Genomic DNA, 5,672 nt, shown 5'->3' with positions numbered 1-5,672 from the left:
GTAATCCACGGACTACTCTCTGCTCTAGAGTGATTATTCACACACTCAACATTGTAGTCGGTTCCATTTCCAATTAGCGGAACCTGACATCTATAGGTAGTCCATAGTTCTGAGGTGCCGCCTAAGTGTCTGTGGGTAGCACGATCCCTACTCCTTGGAATATGTGTCTGTCCCACTCGCCCCCCGCCCCCCCCCCCCACCCGTAGGCTTCTAATACCGGCACGAGCGAACCAAAAAGTCGCGTAGGCGTAACTCGGGACGTGCCGGCTTTAGGGAGGACCCTCACAAAGCATGTTGCGAATGAGCACAAATGGCCAAGCAAGCATAGTTCGTCTCAAGTATCCATCCTCATATATCTCTAACATGCGTAATAGTTCACTAGCATCCCGAAGATCTAATTTAAGTTCACAACATAAGTTCCATACTACTAAGTTCTTGTGCCCTGATGACACTAGACATTTAATGAACAAGGTATATCAACTCTCTCAATATGCCAATATCCACAGGTTCACACATGACGAGCTTCGATGCTCCCTTCATGATATTACGCCCAATTATTCACAAATAGGCACAATCCCCAGCCTCTTATGGTATACCAACGACCTTTAAGTTCAACATAGGAATAAACTTTAAAATCGCATCAAAAAGATGCTCATTTTCACAATAGGATTTATGATTCCTAAGCTCTCATAGGATACCATAACATATGCGAGTACCACCTGCTAGTTCTTCTACTATATGGAGGTCGAACTTATTCCTTACACATAACAATAGTGCATATTAAGGCATCCTAAAATTCAAATAACATTATCTAAACATGACTTATGCAATGCTTTTTCAATAACGATACTTAATTCATCACAAATGAGTAATTTCTCATTGTGTGGCTAGGTCAAACCCACCGAACCGTAGGTAGGGCTTCGTTTCGCCGAACGAGTTGTCCACGAGTCTTAAAAATGTCACCGTCCGCGCATCGCCCAATTTGGTCCGATCGCGGGCGCCGTACACAGACGCCGGAACGGAACAGCATCTCCTCTATTCCCCAGGTCTACAACACGAATACATTTATAAAAGAAATAAACAATTCCCAGCGATATCACATTTCAATATACATGGCTTGCACGAAGGCAAGCAACAACCACAAGTGATAGTAAACTAACTATACAATGAAATTCACTGTAATTAAAATTTTACACAACTGAACTTGTAACTGAAACATTTAGTTATATACATGCTTTTTATACATTCATTTACATATCTCTGTACATCAAAATGGATGATACATGAACTCAAAATGGTAATTGCTAAACTCTGGTGTCAGCTAGCTAAGCTGCAGGGCCCTTGCCACGATCCTCGGCCTCGAAACTCGCACTGGAACCTGTATGGTTAGTGGTGTGAGAACTACAAGAAAGTTCCCAGTGGGTTCGGCTGCCGACCTCGCCGACTCACCCACTAGGTCTACTCAGGCATATGTAGGCAAGAAAAGTAAAGCAGATAGTAACCAACTATAATATGTAACTACTACAATGCCTGTACAAAGCTGAAGGAAGTAGTATATGAAAACTGTAAAATGCATGCATGCTTTTCATTAACTTTACCCAATCTTTTGGTTAACCCTTTGGTTAACAATAACTCACTGACGCTATCCCAAATATCGGGAAGACGCAACCTGCACCCGACGGGACCGTCAACTGGGGGAGACGCACCTCTTGGTCCAGTAAAGATGACTACTCCGGAGCTCATCGTTCAAGGAGGAGCGACCTCACTTGAACTAACAAATGTGAGTATGATCTGATCCCCCTTTAGAGGATTCAACTGACAAACACTGTCACACTTTACTCTAACTAGTTCTTTATGCTAGTTTCACAAATTCATTTCTCGATGCTAACCAAACCTCTAGTTAGAATGTCACCAAGTTCACTATTGTTATAGTCCATACATTCATAGGGTTCTATATCCACATTCTAAAGTTCACAAGTTCTCACTGTTGATAGAAATTCACATTTTCACTTGCACAATGCCAAATACCCTACAATGCATGACTAAACGATTATAAATATGCTCAATGAATAATCATAGACATAAAAGGTGATTCAAAGACTTCGGATAGCACCACCCACCTGTAGTGGTGTCAATCAACTAAGATCAAGGTCTCGGAATGCGTCGACAACTATCACTCGCGACTCAGTGCAAATAGAACTAGAACGGTCTCTACCGTAATTCGCCCGTCGTCGACCTGTCGGAAAGTCAATTTAGACTTTCGAGCATATTTAACTTTCATTTATAAAGGAACAAAAGAGATTAAACTGGTGTCATATTCTCATATTTTACAAGTTAGCCTTTCAATTCCAAGCATCCATGTATATGTATAAGCTATCATTTATATACATATTCCAATACCACTTTGGATTTCCATAATCAGAAACCAAGGACCAACAATCTCAACAGTAAAATGATCTTATCCTGATCTTGGCTCAGCTTACATTCCCATAATTACCCATAAGTATCAAATTCTATAGAGTCCATCACCCTAGAGGTACTTAGCTCGGCTTGGATTTCAGCATCATGCTGAAATTCTATTTATGCTGAATTTTCAGCATTAAATCTCTTGAGCAATTATTTAGACATAGAACAATTAGTTCTATCATTGTACTTTCCTTAAAGTATTACTGCTGATCTAGGAGTTAACATTAATCTTATTTAAGATTAAAACTCACTCAAGCTTTATTTTAGCTTTATTAACAAACTACACTCAATGCTGAAATTTGCACTTGATCCCCTGCTTTACTAGCTTTTCTGGCAGATCTTCTATAATCATTAACTGAACCTTAATCAAGTCTTAATTAGAATTAGCTTAATTCATTATTCAATTAGCCTGACTTCAGCTCACAATGGGTTCTATACTATGCTGAAATTTCAGCACTATGCTGAGATTTCAGCACTAGTACTTCTCAGCATACTCAATTGGATACTCCACTAGCCTTCCTTCTCTATCCAGGCACCCAGGAATTCACCCATAACAATAGTTGACCTTATTCCAATTCAGGAATTAAGGTTCAGTTATATCAGGTTTCACTTCTAAGCATCCTGCACAAATGCATCTACATGTACCTACATATATACATACATGCATTTATGATGTCTTGTTTAGCTACTAATGCTAATTTTTCAATTTCCATTACTTAGAAATCAGCTTCACCACAACAATTATTATTCAGTTCAGAAATAGATAGCAAGCTTACCTTAATTCTGAGGTTCTATCAAGCTGCTCCTACTTTGAAAAGTCTTCTTTTTAGCTTACAACATCAAAACCTGCATCAACATCAACTTCTTCTCTTACTAGTCTTCTTCATAGCATTAATAGCCCTAAGAATACCTAAACCCGCAATTTGGGTCTCTTTAGAAGGTGATTATACAATAGTTAACATCATCTTTATGCTGAAATTAAGGTCAATCTGATTTCAGTTTTACCTCAATCAAATGCCTTCAACAAGTTTGCTCTCAACTGAAGCTTCCGCTTGGTCCCTCTGCTGCAGTCCAAGATCAACTCTCAATTAGCTTGCTTCAGGTTCCAACAGCAATTTTCTTTATGTAAATCAGTCCCGATGTAATTAACTCCAAGCTAATTACTTAATAACTGAATTTAACTTAATTAAAAGCTATACTAAGAATCATTGCTTTACTACTTCACCAAGTTCCACCAAGGCTGTAATTTCAGCTTCACATCTGAAATTTTAGCAACCAAACTCTTAATTTGATCCATTCTAAAGCAATTAATTGGACTATAATCCAATATGGAATGAGCTTACCTCAGTTTGCTGCTGAATTAACTTGCCCACAGCTTCAAATAGTCCACCTTTGCATTTCGGCAGCACCCCCAACAACAATCAGCTTGCAACACCAAGCTGTCAACCTCCAATTCCTCAATCCTTCTTAATTTATCTGTTTCTAAGCTTCCACAGTTGGAAAGCTTGCTCGGCCACTCAAACAGACCAAAGGGTCTAGTCTGCCAGCTCCAACAGCACAAGGCTTAATTCCGCAAGCTTTTCATCACTTAGAATCTCCTCTTAATCTATTGTAATAATTCCAGCTGAGAATTAGTTACTTACTTCAAGTCACAAGTTTCCTCAGTTGGGTTTCCCTGGCTCGTACACCCCTCCAGCCCCAAATTCCGGTTCAGTAGCTCCACCAAACCCGCAAGCCTCAAGGCTACCAACCAAACTCCTTAAGCTTTAGTTAGCCTAGAGAGAGAGAGAAGGAGAAGAAACGAGATGAAAGAAAGGGAGAGAAAAGAGGGTTCTCCAATTAATTCCCTGCTCCAACAGCATGGACTTCAATTTTAGCAATTCCACCAATCTTCATGGCTGAGGGAAAAAGAAAGAGAAGAGATGAAAAACAGAAAGATGTGGAAAGGTGCCCTGGTACGTGGACCACTCAGGTGGGATGGGGTTAAGTGATAAGCATCAGGTTTAAAGAGATAAGACCAAAAATTGCAGCTTAGCCCCTGAAATTTGCAAAAGTGCATTGCAGCCTTGCTGTTACAATTTGGTCCCTGCAGCTTAACAATTTAGTCCCTGCTGGCAGCAGCAGCTCTGGCAACCCATTTCTCACATCCAACTCACTCCAATTTCATCCCAACACTTCCAAATTACACTAATATATCTCTACAAGTCGTCAGATTAATTTGGAAATAATTACTTTCCAATTTGGCATCATTTTGCTCTTTTTTTTTTGACCAGGTTGACTAATATTTCAACTTTCGAGTAACAAAGGCAATTGAAGTTCTTTATCCACTTCGATTCCTTTCGTGTCTATCCTCACACTTCCAAAACCTGTCTAATATCATTCTCAAGCTACTCATTAAGTTTAGAAACACTTAATTTCCATTTTAGCATTATTGTGATCACCTTAATCACAATTAACCTATAATCAAATCTCAGCCTATTACAAGAGGACTATTCAAATACTTGAGGATATGCTTCGAGCGTGTGTGCTTGATTACAAGGGCGGATGGCACGATCATATACCGATGGCAGAATTCACTTACAACAATAGCTATCAAGAAAGTATTGCGATGGCGCCATTCGAGGCCCTTTACGGTAGGAAGTGTCGCTCGCCAATACATTGGAGCGACGTGGGCGAGAAAATGGTTCTTGGCCCCGACGTGGTGCGAGAGGCGGAGGAGAAAGTCCGCCTTGCCCGACAAAGATTAGTGACGGCGCAATCAAGGCACAAGAGTTATGCCGACAAGCGGCGAAAGGACATTGAGTTCGCGGTAGGAGACCGCGTATTTCTAAAGGTATCGCCGATGCGAGGAGTTAAGCGGTTCGGTGTTCGCGGGAAGTTAAGTCCCCGCTATATCGGACCCTTCGAGATTTTGGAAGGAGTTGGCACGGTGGCCTACAAGTTGGCATTACCACCGAGACTCGCGGGAGTACATGATGTATTCAATGTATCCCAACTCCGCAAGTATGTGTACGATCCAGATCATATTCTCTCGTATATACCGATAGAGCTTCAAGAGGTATGACATATGTGGAATTTCCGGCGTATATTGCCGATCGGGAGGAGCGAAAGCTTCGGAACCGCGAAATCCCGTATGTTAAAGTTCATTGGTGCGAACACGATGACCGGAAAGAAACGTGGGAGCTCGAAAGCGAAATGATGGAGCG

At 40.8% G+C, this 5,672-nt stretch overlaps 1 long non-coding RNA gene across 4 annotated transcripts; it reads right to left on the bottom strand.

The window, feature by feature from the left end:
• Positions 1–1,829: 1,829 nt before the first annotated feature.
• On the bottom strand, positions 1,830–4,420 carry LOC109705073. 4 transcript variants are annotated; one of them, XR_002214606.1, is made up of 5 exons: positions 3,810–4,420; positions 3,666–3,726; positions 3,472–3,530; positions 3,243–3,312; positions 1,830–2,236 (listed from the first exon to the last, which is right to left on the bottom strand). It is a non-coding gene; the product is annotated as an uncharacterized LOC109705073 (long non-coding RNA). The 4 variants fall into 4 exon arrangements; XR_002214607.1 differs by having other exon boundaries at positions 3,687–3,726; XR_002214605.1 differs by lacking the exon at positions 3,666–3,726.
• Between the last annotated feature and the right edge of the window lie 1,252 nt (positions 4,421–5,672).

The sequence above is a fragment of the Ananas comosus genome, unplaced genomic scaffold (genome assembly GCF_001540865.1).
Source record: "Ananas comosus cultivar F153 unplaced genomic scaffold, ASM154086v1, whole genome shotgun sequence".
NCBI classification, from domain to species: Eukaryota; Viridiplantae; Streptophyta; class Magnoliopsida; order Poales; family Bromeliaceae; genus Ananas; species Ananas comosus.
Note: the sequence above shows the minus strand (reverse complement) of the source record. Positions and strands in the feature narration are given on the sequence as shown.